Here is a 25,342-nt window from a genome sequence, read left to right as displayed (position 1 = left end):
AAGAAAGAGGGAATTGCCTCATCATCGAACTACAGGTACCATAAGCCAACTCAATTCTCTTTCACCGACCAATGCCATTTTTCTCCAGGACTGGCAAGGATATTAATTTAAAATCTGATGATGGCGATAATTCGCCAAACTCTCTCCTGTCCGCGGGTATTCCGCTAGATTTTTCGATAGAAATATGGCAAATTTTATCAGTCCAAGGCACAATAATTTACGGGAAATCAGTTACTGCGCCTCTCGTGTTCATCATTATCGTGAATTCGATCGAAAGCATCAATTATCGTAGTATATATCTCGTGCAATGTAGAGTTATTATTCGTAAATAATTTGGGAAGCAAAGAAATGGTTGAATCTACTCTGCTTTGGGCTATGAAAAACAAGAGCGAGCCTCGGTTTGTTAAGCTGCTATGACGTTTATTAGGCACGCATGGCCACGTACCAAAGAGCTGCGCGTGTACGTATGTACTACACACAGAGAATCCGGAATTCTAGACAAACATATATATAGTATATAGAGGAGATGCGGCAATGTCAAGGGGAATCGACGTGTGTGCACCTTACGTATAATAAGCGCTGTTTATGCTGTAAACGGTGTATAATGCATTTACTGACCTGATACTCTTGTTACCACTACTGCACGAAATATCCGCAAAGACGCAATACACCTAACACCCGTCAAACTTTCTACTCACCAACCGTCAAATGAATAATTTATCGGTCTGATTGTTACCAACTTCTAATTAACAATGCCGTCCATTTCGTATTTACTCAACTAGGATTTCAACAATTTCAAAATCAAACTTCTCCCTTGCAAAGCAGTGAAATTTTGATTGAAATTCATGAATAATAGCTGCAATATTCATTCGGAGAGACAAAAATGATGAGCGAAAAAATAATCTCCAATAGCCAATTTATCTTGTAAAAGACAAATAACGTGTCACATTGCAGGCTGTAAATTCATTAGCTAATTCTAGTAATTGCCAAGTTTGATGAGTTTGATATTTATCTGCTTGCGAAAGCAATTCTGCCTGTACATAATTAGTCGGCCGAAGATACTGTCGTATGAAAGATGTATGCTTCGTTGGCAAATACCAGAAGAGGAGATCACTGATCGTAAGCTCGACTATTTTTGCAGAGTGACTATTACTGACTATCCGAGTGCGACACATGATAAATCTATTATTTGATCTTTTCGTAATGAAAAAGTTCCACCTGCTTATACAGTATTTCTGACAATCGAGTCACAACTAGAGGTAATATAACTTTGTGCCGGAGATTCCTCGGGTGAAAGGGTATTCGACAGTCCTGGTAAATACTCTGACGTAACAGAAACTCCTACTTAAATGACACATGCATTAGATTATATATCTCGTGAGAAGCGAGGCAAATAGAAAACCAATACACTTTATCACTGACGTCTTGCAAGCTCTTTTCAAAGCTCTATCGCTTATAGGAAAAGGTCTCAGCAATTTTCCATTTTTCTTCTTTGCACTCGTAGCTCATTTTTCCCAATCAATTTTTCCATACGAGACAGTCATCGCGTAATGGCCTTAATCGGCCAATTTTTCAGCGTTTCGCCAATATTGCTGAAGAAAACGAATAGAGTCGAGTATCGAAACGCTTGAATTGCGAGAGCCTGCTCCTGACATATGTTTTCCTTTCTATATATATATATATAAGTATACGCAGTTCTTTCGAAGGTAACATTTCGATGTGAGTAGAAAAAATGTAGTATTTAAGTCGCACACGAACCGCAAGAGAAGAGCGAGGGCTGCAGTTATATAAATCTTCCAATTATCACGCGCATCGTGGATTCTACATTTTTCATCCACGCGTTCACGTTTAAAATGCTCGTTTCGCGCTAGCCAGAAAGACCTACGGTAGCATTCATGAAATATTGCAGAAGGCAGACCGGCGAAATAAAACTCGTACAGCTCTTTCACTCGAAATTAAGCGAGCGGACTGTGGCTTCTTTTCCCTGGCCAAGGTTAATTTTCTTTCGTCCCTAGATTAATTCTACCCACCGTACTAATAGGCATGCCATTTCGCGCTAAACTGACGAGTACCGGAATTTCCGCTACGTAAAATTTGCAGCTTCAAAGAACGAAATGAAAAAATCGTAGCTCTTGAAGATTTTTTTAAGGAGGGTCGTTGAAAAGTTTGATCGATGCCTTTGACCGTGGACTGGAAATTCGTATTTGCGTCGATGGGTGTCGAGTTCGCACACTCATTGATCCTAATGGTTTAAGAATGGATGCATGGGGGAGGGGGTGTGCGTAGAATTCATCGTGCAATAAGGTTTTACGACATATGTTGTGGCACCCGGTCATTCGTGGAACAACGACCGCGGAAGATGAATACGACTGGTGCGAATGTTTCCTCAAGAGAGAGAGAGAGAGAGAGAGAGAGAGAGAGTAATGTGGTACGTGTATGAGAGAGGGTGATTAAAGGAGCGTACTGCAGATGGAGCGAGAGAGGAACGTCATACACTCGCCATATTTCTACTTCTCTCCGGCAGACATTCTTCAACGAGCTTAACGACAGTTTTATCTGCACAATTAAAGCTCATAGAATAACCCGCTTCTGCCGCTGGCAAATCATACCTAAACTTACGTCACACTCTATATAGCTCTTATAAAAAATTGATCGTCCCGTTCGTAGGTGAAAGTTACGCATAAAGAGGCAACTTATTTGACTGCAGAATTATTTTATTGCCCAACGAGCAATCGTAAATTGGAAAATGCAACGAATCTTAAAGGCTGTGATTTAATTACCGAGGCTTGCGAAAGGCGCGTGAATTATTTTATCCGATTTTATCTTATTAGCGATAAATTTGAGAGTTTAATTGTTTCTCGGAGGATTTTTGATATTCGCGGAATTACGTAGTTGACAATCTCCGATCGTTAACTTTATTGGGAAATTCGATTAAATAGCACGGGGTAATTAGTCCCTATAAATTATCGTTAATTGATCAAGCCAATTAGGGATACTAATTGTAGTCCTTAATTATTCCTTTCGTTAACGCCAGACTTTTGATTATAGCAAGTTCTGTTACTCATAACTGACCGGATTGCGATGGTGATGGTATATATGGTACACGGCACACACACGCCACAAAGAAACCCGGGCTTTTGTGCCATTGCGTTATTACAGAGAGAAACTTTTTTCATTTTCTACTCTTTTTAAAACGTTCTTCATACTTGACGAGACATCGACGAGTATCAAACAATAGCCAATGCACGTCACGAATACGGCACACAGCATTCGAGGATGATGAGAGCACCGCTGCAGGTAGGTACTCGTCGGTCTTTGCCAATAAGACACGAAATTGAATATTACGCCGAGCGAGGCGATAAAATGCGCTCCTATATAGCTCCTTCGTGTTTTCAGATTTAGAGCCTGAAACGCCTGAAATATATATATATATATATATATATATATATATATATGTGTGTCTCGTCGTAATTGATTACGGCAGAGAGATAATGCTTGATCATAATTAACTCGCACGCGGCAAGAATAATAAGTGTATCGCGTATAATATATATATACGCTAGGCGATATCGCATACAGCAGTTATTTGAATATTTCTTTCTCGATAGTTGGTTCATTAATTATAGAACACCTTCTTCCAGAGTGTCACGAAGCGCATGGACGGTAATCGTCTGGCCCTAATCGTGCAGCCGATCGATCATCTCCGATCGTCGCCTTCGAGTGGAGAAGAAGTTGAAGGTAGCGGTGAACTCTGGCCTTTCTACTTCCCCCCTTCGGTTCAATGGGTCGCTAGGAACGTCAGACTGAGAGGTGCCGGTGAAAGCTGCCTGGCTCCAAGCTACTTTGCACGGAATCAAAGATACCTGCTATTTGTCAATTCGCAACACCTAGCGTAACCCATACCCAACTACCCATTAGCGCACTGGCGAGAATTAATCAACGCACCAACACATTCATCGTCTTCTTCCTTAATTCTATACGAAAGCAGTGATAAATTCAGGATTAAGCTATTCCAATAATTCACGCCGTGCATTTTATCATAAAACCAGCTCTTTTCAATAGCTTACTTAGCGTACAAGATAATTAGCCAGCGGATCGAGTAATTCCTCGTTATTTTGTCAATTAATTTCAATATTTTCACTAATGCTACTGGAATAGAAGAAATCTTTCCTTCGACACTGCGTCAAGGGATTCGTTATACATATAGTAGTAGATTGGAGTGATTCGCGCGTATAAATTCCGGTATCGAATAGTTCGAATAATTATCCAGAAGCATCCTGCATCCGCGTGTTGTAATTAGTGTCAAGATAGTACTCTCTCTTTCTCTCTCTCCCTCTGAATGTGAATGCACGCTTGTGTGCGTGTGCCGCCTATATATATATATATATATATATATATAACAGTTTATCAAATACAATGCAAAGCGCATGTACGATAAAGTTGCATTACAGAGGAATAGCCGTGCTCGAACGGATTCCGCACACTGGCTTAAAGCTTTGAGAAATAGAAATAGTAATCTAGTCACGAATTGGATGCTTACGCGTCACACAGCGAAGCCCGAACGTTCCAATTGCAAAGGTGTGTACCAACCGAGAAATGGCATTCCGTTGGGTAACAATATGCCGATTGCAATGGCCGGCTCAGCTTCTGCCTCGTCGATTCACCTCCTCCATACACACACACACACACACACACAGAGAAACACCTCCCATTCGACAGTTCACAATCCACCCACGCACGCTTTCCGCCAATCTGCCAGGTATCTATAACCTGTGACAAGCTACAGCTTGTAGACTTCCGCGCGTTGTCATGTTCGTTTGTACACGATCAACGTCGAATTGACCAACCAGTACATCCGATTAATGATATTGACAGTGCTTTGATTGATATTTTCTTCCATCATCCTCAAAGCCATCCTTGACTCCTAACATCCCGCAAGATTTTCCTCGGTCAATATACCCACACGTTGGCCCCTTCTTCGGGATCTCTATCGGTTGACCCTCGACTGTATATAATATCGAGCGACCTTGGGTAAAGAAAAAAATGTAGGAAAAAATTAATTATCCAATCAGGTATGCTGAAAAAATTGATTTCGATTGGAAGAACCGTAAAGATGAGCTATCTCGATCGTAAAATCTTTTATTACAAATTACCGGAATTTCTTCATTAAGGCACGATTAATCGATTCGTGCGTAGCGCAATAGTTTATTGAAAAAGGTGGAGAGAAAAATCGGTTGGGTTTGCTTGAAAAAGGGTGAATTCGATTACGGCTTTCGCGTTGAGCACGTTGAACCGCGCGCGACGCGGAAGATTACGCAAGAGACTTACGATCGGAGTAATTTGAGGCCGTCGCGTGTGATAGATGGTGGATGTAGATATTTTCCCGATAAAATCGAAAGAATGCTATGCCGTGGGTAATTGTAGAAACTCGCCTGTTACACGGGATGAAATAATAGTTGAAATATTACGAGAACTGCCAAAGAGAATCCTTCGTTATCCTGTGACGGGCGATAATTCATCCTTTTGAACATGATCCAATGCCGCGCAAGCAACGTAACGCGATTAAGCAATGTTTTCTTTTCTTATTTCGTCCGGGGAAAAAATACGGAAAGACCAATATGCGGGCTTACTCCGAAAGCGTACGCTTGGATTAGTACCTATACCACCGGTGGATGAGCAAATCGAACACGATCACGGCATACGGGTTCGTTTCCACTCGGAAACCTATAGTATACGTATATATATTATGTGTATATGTACATACATGGCACTACGCGAACTTTCATAATTATGCCTGCTGCCACTGATAAATCTTCGCTCGACTTTCTAAAAATAGAATTTTTAGCAATAGTGTACCACGTGGCTCTGGCTTCGTCGTTTGGTTTGGTATCAAATGGGAGCCCTTTAGAGGGCAATTATAATTTATCTTGATAAATCTATTTAAATATGCTTAAATGCACTAAATGCTATATTATTCCTTATATGAATGGATTGTTGATCATAAATAAGTAATTATGGTGGTGAACGTATATAGCCAAAAGTGACGCTAATGCGATACTGAATAATATATCTCATTCTTTTACTTTCGATACTCGTTTCGAAACTTTTCTTACTTGTTTGTAGCTTGCTAAATTTTTATGCTAGCATTTATGAAAAATATGAGTTAAAAGCACCTCTTTTATAACAATTTATATTTTTATATTCCAATACGATATAATTTCGTAATTTTTCTTCTATAAGAGCTCATGTTAAAAATAAAATTTTTAAAAGTTTTCTTTCTCACAATAATTTGATCGATGATTTAAAAATATGTTTTGGCAGATACCACAAACGCGTAAAGTTTAAAGAACAGACTTGTATAAAACTTATTAGATATGAAAAATTTATATATATTTATTAAAAGTCAACGGAGCTATCTTTTAATGAGTCGGATGGCCATTATTGAAAGGTACGTGATTGAGCAGTTCAATTTAGCATATAAGTTGCAGCCGAAGCGTGGGTGTATCGCACGTTCACGCGACAATGACTAATCCATTATAGGGCGCAGTTTGTACAGTATAAACTTGAGGGATATACACCGCAACGAGATGCCTCGCGAATATTCCATTATATCGCTTCGATGCTAAGCTGTAATCATATATACCATATACTATCAGCGAGGAAATCATTTTGATCACGCGTATTCCGCAAACAGTTTCGTTGCACCATAAACGTATAACGCGTTAAGCCGAATCTTTCAACGTTCATATACATAAATATTATATAGCTTGCATATACCGAAGCCATTTTCGGCCATTTTCACAGCTTCGCTGCTTCTCGCAGTTGAGGCCAATTTCCATCCATTCATAAATTCTCCTAAAGAGGTCCATAAATAGGGTAGAATTCCCTAAGAAAGAAGAACGATATTTCCCATTGAATTCAAAGGAAACTATTGGAGCGTAAGATTGGTGATCGTGCGTGTGGGATCTGTCTTCATTATTTCGTCACGGATATAGTAGGACGAAAGCAGGAAGGCTCCGTCGAACGCACGATATATACGTAGGTTGGATCTTTCTACAGAGGAGGCTGGAAGCGTTATAAAAGTTGGATGTCTGGTTCGATTATGGGAGACCTGCGCTCAGCGCTGGCTGGATGGTAGTCGATCGGAGAAGGACAGACAGCGGAATGCACACGCCAACATCTGCGCATAGAAACGTAGGAAATACACGCTGGTCACGGAGAATCTCGCAGATATGGAAGAAGCGTGGGGTCTGCGTTGGTTCCACTCGGGCACGTTCCACCTGCTCGCATAAACCACGGGATAACCGTTCTCTCCGAATGAAGGTATGTCCGGATACTTAACTATAATCGGTACATACGTGCGCCCTCGGATTCCCTGCAAAGAGATCGCATTCAGTCCACGTAGATCGTAGCTTCGCCGTTCGCATTTGCCTTGAGTCTCGCACGATGACCCCATCACGCAACTCGCCGTGCTGAACCTCGCTCCGCGTTTCACAGTCTTCCCTCTGTGTCAACGAATCATTACGCTCCTATAGTCGCGCTATTTCTCAATGATACACAAATTTCCGCAACTGCGTAGGAAGCCACGAGCTATTCGTGTGAAATTAATTCAATCGCGAGGTATGATATACAGGGGGTTTGTCTAACAGTAGAAAATTTTGTTTTTTTAACACAGTAGCACTTATTCACTTAATATATTAATATTGTGTCACAATATTTCTGTTAAACCAAGTCTCTTCTTATTCAAGGTATTTGGATACCAAGTAGTTCATGTATATTTTTAGTATGCTAAAAATTTTTCAGACGGCCATATCGCTTTGACCTTGACAGGGATGCGGAAGGACTCATAAAGATCACCTGGAGTTTTTTAAATAGAGAACTATATTTTTCGACTACGTATTTTTGTAGGTTATTTCAAAAATTTTCAATAACCTTATTTATGTTTTTCATTTTATCCAATCGTTTACGAGATACTTGGACCTGAAAGTATACGTAGGTGAGTTCACGACTATACGTGCATGTGACGCCTAGTGTCCGTGCACACCTTCGGTCAAACTCACACTATATACGCAATTTCAACTCGAAATATCTCGTAAACAATTGGATGAAATGAGAAAATTAAAAAAGGATTTCGTAAAGCTCCTGAAGGAAACTACAAGAATATAACATTAAAAAAATAAATAGTTCCATTTAGAGCAGTGAAGATGACCTTTGCATCAGTAAAGCCACAGTCTGGCTCTAAACGAACCCCCCACTTTAACCTCCCAGCTCACATAACTGTATGGGCTTTGACGTCAAAGTGGGGAGGACCGTTTAAACCTAGACTGGCTTAAATGCTTCACATGTCTCCCAAGACGAAACCAATTAGGAGCCACATAGTAGAATTTTAAAAGTATCAGAAATATGTATGATTTAGTTTCTCTCTAAATTCGATGGGTAAGAAGATATTCCTTGCAGCATAAATTTCAGCACACTGTATATATAGTTACATTTAATAAAATATTAAGGAGGTTCTATTAAGACTGAAGTCAACTGAGCATGCAGAAAAAATTTTAATTCATATGAATAAAATTTACTATAATTTATAAAATTTAAAATATGAATTTCAATAATATTTAAAAAGGGTTTCTATTGACAATAATGTTTTCTTCATTATCACATTATGTGAATATTACGCATTTGACTTATTTACGAGGAAATTCCTACAATTCTTACATATACGAGCTTGAGTAATAGCTATATCGCATTTTATGTAATATCTTTTATAATTTAATTCGGATATGACTATTACTGTTTCAACACTTTCAAAAAATAAAATAATTATACTATCTCTTATTTTTTTATCTGCCCTGCAAATATTATGTATTTTAATTTTAGTAAAATACGGTAAAACGATGTAATTGTCATGTAAAAATAAGAAACTCCAAGTATTATCATTTTATAAATTCGCTCTTTAAATTGCATAACAAGCATACTGATATGTTTATGGAAACCCCAAGAATAATATTTTTTAATATCGTTTGAATCATCTACAAACTTTATCATTTTAATATAATAACGTTAACTGATTATTATTTTATTTAATGCAATTTTTCTGAAACAATCCCCCTCATTAAATTTAACAGTAGTTTAAATGAAATATGGTAATATTAAGTGCTACTATATAGTCAAATAACATAAAACCTTCCATATGCAGGCACAAGAAAAAACACCCTATAATGAAAAAGTCATATTTGCCAAAGTTGCAAATTGAATGTGGAAATTTTGCGGCAGTCGATGCGTGTTTGTTATCGGTCTCTAGGTACCGTCGAGACATCACGATGTTTCTTAAATTGTTCACCTGAGACTTTGAACGACGTCAACAGATCTTTGCACATAGTGAAGAGAAGATTTACCAGGCTGAGCCATGTTATTTTTATGCGCGTCGAAGCAGCTGCTGCTAATACGTGCCGCAGACTTCGCAATATGCGAGCGATCAAGAAAAAACGCTCCTAGTATTTATTCCCCCTCCCCCTCTCTTTCTCTGTTTCGCCGCAGGTATTGTTCGAATTCTAAAAATTTAGCTTAGAAAGTTCATAGGGAAAAGTGAGCTAGAGTAAGGGTCGGGGTAAACGGGGAAGGTAGAATCCTGCAACGAAATTAGACACTTGACTTTTAGCCGTGGAGTATTAACAAGACAGGATGGGATAACAAGTTGCCCTTGTACTCGCAGCAAGAGCTCGGGGTGATTTCGTTCCATTCAGTGAAAACGAAATCCCCCGGGGTCCTGGTTGGAGTTGCGATGCTGCGATACATTTAGCCGTGGTGTAGCCTGCTGTGTAGCTTGCTGCTGCTCCAATCCTTTACATCTATCTATCCTGCTGCGCTAGGAGGTCCCCATGCTTTAACGATGCTCCGCAACTTATCACGGAACTCAGATTTTTCTCTTAGCGCGCGACCACAATATCACTGCCACTAATACAATAATTTCCAACTTTGATATTTTTCGGTAGAAATTTCTGACGCCATCAGTCACAACTAGGTGTTAACGACCGAAGCCCTATGAAAATCGAGTTAGACAAAGAAAGAGAGAGAGAGAGAGGGAGACCACGTAATATGTGCGTAAGCTTGGCGTGATTTGCATTTTAGTCGACAAGAAATGTCAGGCAAAGTAAAGGGCCCTGAAACGAAGATAGAAACGATGCAGTATTTGGAAGATGAGGGGGATGACAGGATGGTATAGCAACGCCTGCTGATACTTCGCAGTTTCTTTTGTCAGACCGCGACCGATGCTCCAAAATTATTAAAACCCCTTTAACTGGCAAACCTCTTTTGAATGCGTGTTGCTTAATTCCTCTCTCTCTCCCCTCTAACCCTCTCAGACGTCAACAATTTTCCCTCATTTGCAATGCAGATTATGCCTCCTCGCAATACACGTTCGTCATCCATCGTTTCAACCTTAATCTGAATTTCTAAAACGTTCCTTTGTAATGTTTATTCGTCGCGGTAACTTATTAGTGCAATTTTTCTCATTATTTCTCGAATATTGCCAGGATCGTTAGAAAATACAGGGTGTGCGGTTTTATCGGGAATACTCCATACCGTATACGTGTTAATCTTCTTGTACGTTTCCCTATGCTGCAGTACGTGTTTGGTTATGATATGTCTCAATCATTATTGGAGTGCAACGTGTACAGTTTCGTGAAGCAGTTTGTTTACAGACATGAACCTTATGAAATTATATTTGCAGAAAGTTTATTGAAGTGAGCTTTCAGCGAGAGCCCCGACTGTTGCCGAGTGCCAGAAGCCAAATGGTTACAGGGTGACTTTGTCATTAAACAGGAAAGCAAGTCCGTTGCTTACGACAAGAGTTACTCCGACTTCCCAAAGTGCAAGTTTGCGGATCTTCGACGTCGTCTCTGGGTATTCCTGAACGTGCTGGACAGACACTCGCGCGAAACGAAACTTTTAAATAAGTCGATCCACTTCTCTAGTATATACCGAGAGACAGGGAGACACTTTGTTCCGGTACAAATAAGCCAACGTCTGAAAAACCCTAAAACTCTTTCTCTCTCTCTCTCACGAGTTCCTTTCTCTCTGAATACCACCCTCTCATCTCTCAAAGTGAAAATAATTTTTTCAGGAATGCATAGTGTACCGTACTATGCAGTTTGGAACAAGGACGTGGTCTACCGTGAGAAAAATTGAAATATTTCATGGCAGTCGACGCATATATGCACATGCGAGTATAGAGCATTAAGAATTAAGCGACCAATATATATCCCTTACAGAGACCCGTCTATTCGATATCGCTCAATTGCAAATTATTGATTGGAAGAGTGTTCAGATACAAATCAAGCGTAACACTAGCCGCTGCTGAACTATCGAGCCGTGCTGCGGTTCGACGTTAATATTAATCGCCATTGAACCGATATGCGTTTGCTCTTCGAGGTCTGATATATCGTCGACAAATAGCACTAAATAATACAAAATAGCAGAGGATCAAATGCCAGCCCTAATGCCTAGTTCTCTCTGTGTGTAAAATCTATCAATTCCTGGAATCTAATTTCGAAGGTAAACTGCTGAGAGTTGGACGCAACATAACAGAGAGAGGGAGAGAGAGAGAGAGAGCTAGAGAGAGAGTGACATTTCCGCTGAGTACAACGAAGATCGTAAAAATACGTGAACGATCGACCGAACGGCGCCAGTAGATCAGCTCAGGTAAAACGATACCATAACTGATAAGATAACGTAGGCCATGCAGTGAGTCAGATAAGAGTATACCCGATTACACTTAACTCGATGGCTATACCTATACGCCGGGCCCGAAATGAAACTTTTTATTCCCATAGGAGAATCGATCCTGATGCGTGACGTAAAAAAATATTGTAACCAGTACAGAAGCACATTCGAGTTATTTCCATCCGCCTGAACTTTTCATCTGGAAGAACCCGAAATGTTTAACTATAGTTTTTACGCTCGTTGGTCCGGTCGTTGGTTAGATTATAATATTTTGGCATGGTGGCGCGTCAATTAATTTATCGCTGCTCCACGGCATTCAGGCTGGCGTCAAGCCAACAACGCAGCTCGATGTTCTACAAGTCCCGGATATCCTCCAGGAGTTTACGCGGCTGCTAGCGAAATAACAAAAAATTACCATTACCTTCATCGTTGCCCGGAAGAAATACATTCTGCACGCTGGGTTGGTTTTCATGGCAAAAACCCAACGATATTATCTAAGCACGCAGCCCATGAAATTCCCCAGGCCAATCGCTAATTTCTTCCATGATAAACTTCAAGGATGGATAACATCGGTTAGCGGGAGGATAAAACGCGTGAAGGGAGAAAGAGAATGGAAAGACAGGAGTGGTCAATGGGTCATTTAATCGGCTAAGAATATACTCGCTGCTGCTTCTTCTTCTTCTTCTTCTTTTTCAACAAAGTCAAACGGATGAATGAAGCGTTTTGTTGTCTGCTCCGAAGCAAATGGAAAGTTAGAGCGCGATTACTCGCACAAAGCGAACTTTATTTGTTTCAAGAGAATGGGTCAGTGTGGATCGACGAAGAGACGATCGAAATAAAGCTATCGACACCGATGCAGAATCTCGTTGACCGTTTCTTCCAGAATAATCCCACCGAATATTATTATTATCGTCAGCGGAGGAGGATATCCAACCGCACGCAACAGATTCGCAATTTCGCTGCGAAATCGTTTTCGGGCTTGAATGAGTTTCCTGCGCAATAATTCCGACCGGATAGGGAATAAATGATGAGGTGATCCGGCCGGACATTAAAATTGAAATGATTTTCGCGCTCCTTGGTCAGACGAATCGGGCCTCGTAAATCACATCCCACGTCGATTCGTTGCGGAGATAGCAGTGGGGTCGCGCGTGGTGAGGAGGAGCGTGGGGGGTTGATCTCACCGGTCACGGTGTAGCAAATTGTTCCGTGGCGTCGAATTTCGTCCGAGGCCATTGCAGTTGGCATTGTTCGCCTCTGGAAGGACATCTGTCGTCTTCTCGGAGGCAAATAATGAAGAGAAAGGACGTACAAGCATTATAATAAACGAGCCTACGCGCTACGCGAAACGCTCTTTCATCCTCGAGCATATTATGCTTGGTTGGGAGCGCGTGTCGTTCGTGCGAGAAAGGATTGTCGAATGTGCTGAAGAGCGCGCGGTCCCGGGCCCATTAAAATTGGCCCATTCAACCGTCGCAATGATCAAATCGCTCTTTCGAGAGCCGCAATCGGTCAGACGCAACTGGGCTAATGGATGTCGCAATTATTTCACAATCAACCTGTGCTTGCCGGCCGGCTGCTGCCTGCTGTCGCGTCCCGCTCCGCGTCCAAAACAAACAATATTACGAAGGAAGAAGAGAGGGCCTGTGCGTGAATTGTTGTTCTCCTGGTCCACCCAAAAGACACACACAAATATATATTATTGGAAAAATTAAGTATACGTTATAAAGGTGAAAGCCGAGGATTCTCAACGTTCGATGTATCCGACTGCAGGTGATACGAATAAGAGACTTTTCGAGCCAGTTATGAAAACATTGCTGAACGATGATACAGACGACGATTAAAGGCAGTTTTGTCTGCAATAAAAAAGCGTTTTGTGCCTGCTTTATTGTGCTTCAGCCGGCGATCCATAGAATCCTTAATATTACAATATATATTTCGTTACAGCTAAGCCTTGGCTCAAAGTTACTACACGATCTAGACTGCTGGTCAATCTCGCTCTCCCTCACGAAATATCAACAAGATGCATGAGGAGAAGCGGCGATTGGCTGCGTGCGCGCACATATCGTGCGAGGCCATTTCGAGGCAGCGTAACGAGAATTTCGAAGGGAGATGGGCAATATACTATAGGGCAGAGAGAGAGAGAGAGAGAGAGAGAGAGAGAGGAGACGGGGATGAATCATCCCCCAAGGGGCAGGCATGTACCTTACGAGGGCCCAGATTCAGTCCGATCTGCCTGACAAGTTGAGGGGGACGTAATAATGGCCCGGGATCTCTCGCTCCACCAACTATACCTAATATACAGCAGCAGCGCTGAAACGGCAGCACGAAAAATTCTAGTTAAGCAGCAATGCTTTTGTCGGCCGGGGATAAAACTTGCCTGGAATGTCCACTAAATATTTCGCAGTAAGTTTTAATGGGAGTGGGAGACGCTCACCCCTCGACTCTCATAAATATTCCAACGATATATTACTATTTATTGCTATGGACCATTGACAGGAATAATGTCGATGGATCGTCAATCAGACCTCCACCATTATGCCCCCTTATTAGCATGAATTTCATAATCCAAAATTATCTATATCGGAATTGTTAAAATTAATAAAACGTCATCGCCCTATTATATACACTTGACGTTTCTGACTTTGACACGAATCATTTTATTTGCGTAATTTAATTTCTTTCAATACAAATTAGCCCGATGAATTTCAGCCTGGCCTCCTTCTGGGATATTGATTTTTTTTTCTCAATTTTGTGAGTATTAAAATACATGGAGGAATAAAATATTCAAGTGCATTTTATTTAGGATTCGATCGACTTTCAGATATAGTATATTGGATACACACTCTCTCGGCCTATTAATATGTCGTGCCTTTCCTAAGGGAAATCCGAACAATCGGAAGACGAAAGAGGAGGGTGACATGCACACTGGGGAATGCGGAATAATCGAAACGCATGCGAATTAACCTGCAACCCATGTACTATAATACACCGGCAAGGGATGGCCTATAGTGATGTGGACTCATCGATCGGAAAAACCTCCAAAAAACTTCCTAAGAGACGAATGAAAAATGATCCGTTACTTTCCATTGAATCCTATCGAACTTCTCGATGCTTCCTTCATTTTACATTTATAAAGTTTTTCTCCAGCTGTGCTAAATGATTAAAGCGAGAACGGATTAGCTAACTCTGCCAAGTATAGTACCTTGTGTGCTAGGTTGAATAAAAAATTCAACTGATGGTTGAATAAGAGCTATCGATGTTTTTTATCCTTGGATGAAAGAACGAAGAATTTAAGATAGGCACTGGACAATAGGGTGAAAGAGGGTTGAAAAATGACCGTGACAAAATCGTATTCATTGTAGGCTATATCTGGCCGATAACGCGACTCCCTTCGAGCATGCGAAATAATTAAATCTCGTCAAAAGCAATTTCCGGTCTGGCGACTGTTTCCTGGGGGATCGAATCGTTTCGCGCAGTACATAGAGCAATCCACTTGACTTTGAGCGCGCTATAAGAATGCAAGAGCCAAAGTATGGATGGGAATAACTTGAGTGAAAAGCGAAGTGAAAAATGTGGGTGAAGGGGGCACGGAAAATCCGATTGATCGTGGCTTTCTCATAGATCCATTTCTCACGCGACTGGTTATTTTTAAGCAGGCGAATTTAAATGAGACTAACGAGCTCCCTGTGATGTTGGTAATGACGCTAGTTGGTCAGCTCAGGCTAAAGCTCGGATTTCACATGGCACGAGTGGTCGTTTCCTTCTTTTTGTCTTCCTTCCCTACTTTCTTTCACCCACTCTCTTAATAATTTCTGACACAAACACCCACACACATAGATAGATGCACTCCGACACAGAGACGTGCACACGTATACGCTATCCCCCTTTATTGTTCCTTTCAGCTCGGCGGTCGTCCGTTCTTCGACGCCCTTGCTTAACGCGAGTAACGAGTATCTCATTACTATCCTGTAACCCCAGGCCTACGTGTGGGATAAAACTTATCGCTGGGCCAGCAAGAGCCCAGCCATTCCGTAACAAGAACTTTTGTAAGTTAGCAGCTAATCTTAGACCGCGCATCAAGTGTCGGTTAGTTTTAGCAGCACGGGCTTAGTGGCAGAATGTTACACCTACAATCCGAGCTTAACAACTTGTGCTAAGAAGTTTGACCCTTTTGAGATATCGCGCCATGCGCTCGCAGGCTTCCACTAGTAGCAAGAATGGTTTCTTCAGGCAGAGAGAGATAGAGATAGAGATACGTTGAATGTATTAACTTTTGGTGAAAGAAATAAGTATAAGCCACGTATTCAATGAGAGAAGAGTATTAGCGTAACGTTTCTTGCAACTGCAGCAGGAGCCATTGAAAAGCAGATGAAGCATGATATAAAAGTGCAGTTTTAAGCAGGAGAGAGGGTGTGAGTGAAAGGTTTCATAAGCTGCGTAAGAGTCAGCAGCGTCGCATAGAAAAGCAATAATGATAACGGCGGGTGTTATGCTGTCACGATTTATTTTCATCCCACATCCCTGATATCTGCAAGCAGCTCTCCACGGGAAATTTTAAGGTTAACCCACTTCGGCTAAATCTACCTTACTGGTTTCTTTTAAAATGCCGGCTCCCGCTTTGTTTGTCGAGGCAGCTCGCGGATTTTATTGCTCGTCGTAAAATGCTGACGCGAGGCCGAAAGATACGAAAGGGAGAGAGGAGAAGAGGTATAGTAGGTATATAGTGTGTATGTATATATATATATATATCTGCGCGAGAGGAAGAAAGGAGGAAAGAAGCAAGAAGCACTCCGGCCGGCGGCGTCGCACGGCTTGACCGTAGACCGTATACACACCAGCAAACGCGATAAATGAAATGCTCGTGCGTGCCGCTCGGATAAAGCTAGGTTAGGTTACGTGCTCCGGCAAAAAGTCTCACTTTGTTTCTAGCGAGAGCATAATTCCCATTTCTTATACACGACTGTACGCGTACGTGCCACCGGCGTTCGCCCTGCTGGCCCTTTGCGAAACCTAAGAATTTCACTATCGAGAAAACTCCGCGAGTTTATTTCAAACGAAACTGGAATTAACGCGTATGTATTTGTGTGTGTATAGCGTCGCATGATTAAACAATGCTGATCTGGTTCTCAACGTCACCAGTCTACAGAATCGTGCTCCGCTGCTTAACGCGCAGTGCGCTTTGACACTGATTTATAGGTTATTGTCCTCGTAGGGGTGGCGAGGGGGTCGACATTATGACCTTGGTAACAATGAAGGGCAGGTCGAGCCTGGATGTTTGAAACGGAGAATGCAAGGACGCGATATAGAGTCGTTGCTTCGATATAAACTCTGTATATCCTGGTATTGGTTGTTAATATGGTGAGAGTACAAATTGGGAATGTACAAGCGGGGATGATCGATGAATTCTCGCTACGAAGAACGCGATGGCTGCAAAAGTTTGGGAAAGCTGTATAGACGAAAAGGTGTTGGAGGGGTGGAAGGACAGGAAATCATTGGTTTAAATTAGAGGCAATAACGCAAGCAAGCTATATAGCAGCAGGCAGGCTGTTCCATGCCGTACCTATAACCACGGAAAGCAAAGGATGAGGACAAGGATTACGGTACGCAGCTGCCGCCACAGTAATAAGCTTCTCTCTAATTCGGTATGTGGCGTTGTAGGTACACCAGCATCACTAATCCTCCCTACTTTTGCTCCTTTTTATCCGTTGTTGACGTTCTTAGTGCAGCGCAAACTGCGAAGCTGTGTAACGCCACCGCAAGATTCTCTCCTCTTCCCTTTCGAAACTCGCAAGTCGCACGTCGCTCGACTCTTTAGCACCGATTTATTAGCCGCCTTCGTGAAACACTTGCCAGCAGCTCTATTTCCACTTGAAAACCCATTGCGAATTCTCCTTAATCGCTTACCTTCACTGACCCACATGTACATACGTACCACCACCAACTCTTGTCCCTTTGGAAGCCATCGCGCATATAGTCCGCGCACCGGAAGTATATATATATATATAGAGAGAGAGAGAGAGAGAGAGAAATGTTAGCTTTCCTTTTACAAAATTTCAACCACCATTGTCCCGTTCGGTTGGATTTCCAATAATTTCGCTAATATCTCGTAGCCTTATAGATTTTTGTCGAAAGCCTCGGCTCTCTCGAGAGAACAAAAACTGCTCCTTTGTTTGTAAAAAGCTCGAAACCTTCGTGCATCACTCTTGTCTAATATCCGAAGACAAACGATGGTCGATCGAAGCAGACCGGAAACTGTCAAGTGTGGGAATTAATATTTGGTTGTGAAAGTTTGATTTAAGGAGGCTAAAGTTCCTCGCCCACGTATCGAATTTTGAAGACACTTCAAGGGCTTCCTGTTGCGCCTTTGCTGTGTGGCAACTTCAGCCCATTCATCGCTCTCGCTCATTCTCCGAACGTGTGGGCTCCTCTATTCGCCTTTCCCTCTTTCTCTATATCTCTCTCCCTCCCTCTTTATCCATATGAATGGACATAAAATTGAGAAAGTGAATATCTGCCTTTTTACGACTCTCGACAAAACCAGCTAAGCTACTATACGTGCAAGTGTAAAAACTCGCACGTTGAAATGCAAATATTCCAGGCTCTAAATTCGGACCAAATTAAATTATATCGCGTTACGTATAGTGTATGCACCTCTACTTATTATACACTTAATGAGTCTCGCCACTCGTGACTCTACTTGCACATCCCAGTCTTTCGGATCCTCTTAATTTAGTACTCTCTAGATTCCTAATATATAAACGTTACACGAGCTCTGGCTTAACAGCAAATGTTTTGTCGTACTTTTTTCCATTTGCCATAACTTATCGAGGATTTTCTAGTATGTATCCTTCAGGAATGTCCGTACATTGTCCGATCGAAGCTCGAGTACTATATATCTCTAGGAAATGTGCATTTCGCGTGAAATAATAAAGCGAGGCATGGACGTCAAAGGGACGAGGAAATAGAAAGAGATAGATTTAGATATTTTGGAGTAAACCTCTTTGTAGCGCACGTTCCTATTTTGTCGAATCCCTTAACTATTGCATTGCACGGTCTTCTTTTTCAAAGCTCGAGGGGAAGAGGAATACGTGAAATTCCTGACAGGGTTATTCTCGAATGTAGCTTTGATTTCATATCTGCGCGCGACTGGCTGGAAAGGTTTTGGGAAATTTTCGGGAGGGACACACGAATAAATCAAGGGAAAAGCCGAAAGATCTGTGAGGATGGCGGGCTTCGACGTTCGTTTATTTTCGTCGCGTCTTTCAACCTCCCCGGTCTTTCCTCCGCGCCACCAGAAACGTATACAAGCGGCGCCCTACTAAAATATACAAGACGACTGTAGCCGGCCATCCTGCACTCCGAATTTTAAATCGACTCGAAATCCTGCCCGCGCTTTTGTTCTTCTTTTATTATACCCGAGCCTCTCTCCTCCCGATACCCCAATATTCATCGCCACCGCCCGACATCCGAAAAATTAATTTTACGTCGGCACCACCTCACCTCGTTCTTCCATTCACTGAGAAATCTTTCACAGCCGAGATCCACGCAGTCGTTAAAAATTACAATTTTAGGAGACTAGTCGAGTCGGAGCGTGCAAAGGAGGCCTCCGAACGGATTAATAACGTGGAAATTACGCGGGGAGAGTTTCTACCCCTCGTGGCATCCGTAACGAAATCAGAACATCGGAGATTGGGTTGTGACGGGAGCAAGAGAGAGAGAGAGAGAGAGAGAGAGAGAGAGAGAGAGAGAGAGAGAACGAGAACGGCTGATGCTTGAGCCGAATCGGCCGCGGGCATGGATGGTAATTACGTCATAAAAAAAATAATGGCCCAACCGGTTTGGTCGCAGCTCGTCCTACAGCAGCCATGATCGTTTACAAGTTCATGCGGTTCTATATATGTAGGAAAACAATTTTCCTTTCGTTCGGACTGAAACTCTCGATTCACGCTAATAATAATAACAATAACCAGGAAGGATCAAACGGCCGATAATCTTTTTATCGCCTGTTTCACAAAGATAAAGTCGAGCCTCGAAAAGAGAGTAACGATCTCCTACCACCGATGACAAGTTGTTACGACCCGAATATTGCGAGGAGGGGAGAAAACGAGTCAACCAGGTAAAAAGAGAAAATTATGTGAAAAATAAAAGACCTAACGGGGAAGGGAGAGAAGGATATATAGAAAGTTTTGGTGGAAACGGGAAGCAGAGTAGAATAAAGAGACAGATGTGAAGAGTATGAACTGTGCAAGCAAATAGAGCACACTGATTACGCAAGGGGTCCTTCACAAATTACCCACAGTCCCTTGAAAGAGTACGACAAAATGCATCCCGAGTCTTGCCACGGCTCTATACGAAGACCTGTTTACAACTGTCTCTTTAAAACCTCGACCAATTCATAAATAAACTGGGACCCTTAATGCACCGGTTAATGTTTCTTCAAAGGGTGTATAAACGTATTTCGTTACATGCGCCATTTAGATTATTTTCAAAAGGTTTAAAAACTCGTGAAAAAATACATTTTCAAATAAATCATTATTTGTATTTCCCGATGCAGCGCTATTGATCATTTCGTCTGATGATTAGTGTGGCAAATCCAAATTGATTTTTCCATATCCCTTATTCACTCGGAACAAAAGAGAGAGAGAGAGAGTGAACGAGTAATTGGGCTCGTTACAAAAATAAAAGCAACTTTTAAAAGCATGGCGAATCGCATTTGCGCATTATTTACGATAGCGAACCAGGCAAACATTACTCGCATATCAAAGTCTCTGAGAATACACTCGCAGCTTATTTTACACAGGTAGTACAATAATAAATAATAATGCAAACTGCACCAAGAAGCTTCTCTTTATTCAGGGGTTAATTTTTCGAGAGTTGAAATATTTTTCAGTTTTATGTTTGCTGATGCACGTGCTGCTCCTTACCAGCTGCTTTTTCATGCTCTAGTTGACGCTTCAAGTAGAGGCCAGTTTAATTCGGATTGCGCTAGAGTTTTGCACGCACTTGAGAAACTGAATGACATTTCACTGGGTGTAGTATTTACGTAGCCGCGTTGCTCCACCCTTAGCTAAATGTACATATTTTCACTGATTTTTGTCCCTTTTCCATTTACAACGGCTATTGTACAATGGTGAGTCAGCAATTGATAGAGAGCAATTGACTGTTAGCTTCCTATAAAACGAGTCGTCTCGTGGTACTTTAAATTAACGTCTCTATATAAACTATACGTAATCGCTTCATTAGTATAGGTATCTCTCGGTTAATTTCACGCTAAAACAAATGGTAATAATAATAAATAAGTACGAAAATGATTAGGGTCTATAAAGTAAAATAACGATGATAAAAAAAGCAGCTGACAATGGTACGTGCAATCGTTGCTTCGGAAGGAGTTTAAATCGCAGAGCGTGTTATCTCGCTTCTCGGTGGAGTTCAAGATGAGCGGCGCGCCATCTTGTATACAAGCCGATCCGCACTAAAGCCGATCTCAGCGTAGATTTAACAGATCAAATTCTGTGCATTTAACCAACGGCATCGAATTACTGTTTGTTTTAGTCTCGTAATTTTGATAAGATCGGTTCGAGGAAATCGCTCGTGGAATTGTTGTTCTATTTCCCTGTTCGACAAAGAGAGCAATCGATAAAAATTACCTTTAGTGCAGCAGTAGTTTCCAACAGGTAGTATTTAATTATGAGAAGCACACAGCTTTGAACGAGAACTCTATCACGTAATCCAATGCCACATTATTCGGCGACTGAAAGTATAACCCGCGATAATTTCCGGGGTTCGGTAATCTCAAAGAACTTTTTCATTCATGCACCCCACTGCACTTCTCACCAGCACTGATTGGGCTTTGGAAATCCCGCACCTCTATCGGAACAAGGCCGTTTTCTTGCCGACTCGCTAGCCGAGTCATCAAGAAAGAAGAATCACTCGCACCGTACAAATTCCGCGCACTGCAATCCGTCGTTAGGCGCTCGGCGTCGGTTATATTTTCTCATTTAATAGGGTCAGGTGGGTGAGTCAGGGGTGGTCTCCGAGGGTCCAAGAGAGAGAGAGAGAGAGAGAGAGGAAGAGTCATTAAAGGAGTACGATGATTGCGATTAATATAATAAGAGAAGAAAATGCATTGGCCGCTTCCACGTGGAAGCTGCCGCCGCTTGAAAAAGACGTCCGATATGACGGAGCGGCAAACCGAAACTAGCGCGACGCGCGGTACGACGCAAAGGCTCCGAAACCTCCAGCACCTTCCCCCCCTCTGCGGCCTTTCCCTACCTGCTCCGCCGCTCCCCCTGCCGCTGCTCTCGCTCTCGCTCTCGCACATTCAACATCCTACACTACCTCTGCTGACTGAACCGACATAGCCACTTCTCGCTCCCACCCGAGGGTAAAACGCCGCGCGTCTCCCCTCGTCGTCTCTCACGAGCCTCTACATTTCCCCCCTCCAAACTCGACCAGCCTTCGCACGCTCGACGCTCCGCTCGGTTCAACGAAGAGCCGAAGCCTCGAGCCGTTCCAGCGTGGTTCCACACTGAGTTCCACAGCGAGCAGACGTCGACGACCCTTTCTCCATGAACGACCTCTTACCCAGACTGGCCAATCCCTTTCAGGGACTCCATTTCCTAGCCTCCTCTGCGTTTCCCTTCTACCTAAATCCCCGACCGCCAGGATTCAGCCTGCTTTACACCCTGCGAAAACTATTTTCCTCCGTGCTCTCTGCTACAATACACGTGTAAACCCATTCCTTTCGCAAACTTGTTCAATTAATCGAGAGAACGAGGGCTCCCTTTTTTATCACCGTCGAGTATCTCCGTTATATCAGCAGGAGTTTCGCTTCTTAGATTCATTTTTCAGATTGAGTTGACAATGGGTGCATTTTGCCAAACTGCACTCTGCTTTATCCAACCTCGTCCAAAACTGCCCTTGAAGGATTAACATATACTTCTTGTCGGACCACTGAGCCGAATACTTTTTCTTAAACAGGTACAAACTAGACCATTCTTTTTTCTCTTCATCCTCCAACATACCTCTCAACTATCAAGCTTCAACCTGTTTCACAGACAATCTCCTCGCCTTACAACGCCCCAACGAAACGCTGCTCAGCTTGACTGACTGTATATTCTATGCTATATACTGTAGTAGGATTATCTATTGTTTATACCTTGAAAGATTGAACAGCTCTTTGCTCTCTTCGGAATGAAGGCTACAGTGCTGGAAAACTTTGCTTCTATTCTGTAGTCTATTTTTACTTTATCGTTTTTCAATTAATCCTCGGTGTATAAATTAATAGTTTTTGGAGCATGCGTCAAACTATATAATATCCATGGAAATTTCATATTTTCTTTAGTAACCCATGTTTCAATCGGAGAATAGTCGATGGAAAAGCATTTCTACCATTGCAGTTGGGTAAAATTATTCTACGTGTGCAATAGTATAGGTAGTGCTGCGTATCTGATTGTAGTCTTGCCCTGCCAATGAAGCCTCGCAGTCGACGGTACAGTGCTATACAGTACACTACACTCGACGCATGCAACTTGGAGAGGTCGCTGAGAGAGCGACATTTCCCCAAGAGAGCTCACTGCTACCCCGTCCTATTACTTGACACACGCGTTCCTGTTATTTGACTTCCATCTGAATTTTCGGAGCACCAAGTTTGCGAAACAAAAGAACGCGCTAAATAACGCTGTTACATGGAGCGTCGTCGTCTCTCTCTCTCTCTCTCTCTCTCTCTCTCTCTCTCTCTCGTACTCTGGCCCCTTCTTCTCAATTTATTTACTTAATTAAAATAGCACAATTTAGATACGAATCTCCATTTCATCCTAACAATCCTATTTGTCCAAATTATGCTTCGAAATATTTCAACGTCGCTGCGCACTTGGAAAATGTAGTATTCCCATGCACGTGTTCCTGTTACCACTGGTTTTTGTCCCTTTTCGACAAAGTTCCTTGCGTTTGTCTTCGTGTTCGGTGATATTGTTTCGAGAAAAGACACATGCCAGAAATATGGTTGAATGAAAATGAGTGTGATTGGAGTAGCTGGTAAATTCAGGTAAATCTTTTCAGCGCACGTTTCCATATTCTATACCCACGCTATCAGTCTCTATCGCATTTAAACCGACAAAGGTTCTCTACCTGACGTTGTTTATCGCCTCTCATGGCCACGTTCACCCTCTCCAGCCGTCGCATTTAGAAGGCTCTATTATGTAGCTGGTACTTTCTTTGTTCACCAGCAGAAAGTAGTAAAATCGTCCGTTACTACCCAACACCATACAATTCCACCTTGACTCGATATTCCTCGGAATATTTCCATGTCAAATTCGTTAGAATAACTTCAGTACTGTTTTACGCACCGCGTGTGTGGCACGATATACACCGAAAGCACGAATACTATTATATACACGAGTAATGTATAATAAGTCAAAACACAAAACCATTAAATCTTTTATAATTATTGTCGAACGACTGTGAACTTTTCATTATGGAATATTTCATGTCTGTATCATAAATATACTGTAGAATAATAAAGTGTTGAATGGTCGAGGAGTGTCCCGTTCCGTCAGAGAGTGGATGAAAGTGATTCCTCCACGTGCGAGGCTTTCATGGTTTTCTAAAAGGAAACCAATTTTTCTGACGAAGGTGAGTAGTAGTGGTGCAAAAGAAATCTGCTTAATGGATTAACGTGGCGTGGAACGTGTCTCAGTCGTATATCCTTTGGCGGTGTCGGTAAATTGCGTTTCGATCCGAACAAACATGCGATTGCACCGGAGTACTATATTTACTTCGATAGTTGTTAGTGACTGAGCTAACGGACCAAACGTATACCATGTGCTATACCAGGAATTTGCAGACGAATCCCAACTAATCTTAATGATTTTGCTCTTAATCAGTTAAGTTAATTAGAATAACCGTGGCTTATCAAATATCTTGGCACATGCATATGCATGGCGATTAGGCTTTTTAATATCAATACGTAACGATGCTAGTTTACCGATGAGCCTTGCGGACTCTGACAAATCCCATTGAGTAAATATGTAAATAAGCGTTATTAGTAGAATCGTGCATTAGGTCAACAAACTTGCGATGACCAGTCTTCTAACGTTCACCGGCCAATTGGTGTTTACAGACAATTAACGAAATGAGTAAAACGAGGAATTATAAAAGAAACGGGAGATAAAAATAATGTATAAAATGAGGGAACAAAGTGTGGGAGAATAGAGGGAACAAAAGCAGGTACAAATTGACGCAATAAGTGATAGAAAAGAGTACCTAAATGAATAAAGGGATAATAATATTTGAAGAAACATATGAAAGAAAAGTAATGTGAGGAAGGAGAGTGGTATTTCAAGGCAAAGTGTGATAAGAATAGTAAATTGCTGGTATAAGGTAAAAATGGAATGTAAGAAGGGAAGGAGGAAGGAAGAAAATTGTTGCTCGTGTTGGTAGATTTGTGTTTGTCTGTGTCTGTCGAGAAGCTCGGAAGAGGCTGGTTGGGCACAGCGCGTTATAGCTGCGATAGCCCACAGTTGGCTCAAGGCTATCAACCTCTAAGCATCCATTAGCCGCTGTCGGCTGCTTCTGTGTATGTTAGCTACACGTTTGTGCACACACACATATTCTGTCTACC

At 42.0% G+C, this 25,342-nt stretch overlaps 1 protein-coding gene across 5 annotated transcripts in view; it reads right to left on the bottom strand.

Moving 5' to 3' along the window:
- The window catches only part of kug (kugelei), a 143,976-nt gene extending 122,081 nt beyond the window's left edge, over positions 1-21,895 (bottom strand). For all 5 annotated transcript variants that reach the window (XM_066736562.1, XM_066736565.1, XM_066736563.1 and 2 more), the window contains exon 1: positions 21,369-21,895. The gene's annotated coding sequence lies outside the window, so the exon portion shown is untranslated. The remainder of the gene's footprint in view (positions 1-21,368) is intronic.
- Positions 21,896-25,342: the final 3,447 nt, after the last annotated feature.

Source organism: Prorops nasuta, unplaced genomic scaffold (assembly GCF_024137725.1).
Source record: "Prorops nasuta isolate Cenicafe-Biocafe unplaced genomic scaffold, Cenicafe_Pnas_1.2 PNAS00015, whole genome shotgun sequence".
Classification (NCBI taxonomy): domain Eukaryota; kingdom Metazoa; phylum Arthropoda; class Insecta; order Hymenoptera; family Bethylidae; genus Prorops; species Prorops nasuta.
Note: the sequence above shows the minus strand (reverse complement) of the source record. Positions and strands in the feature narration are given on the sequence as shown.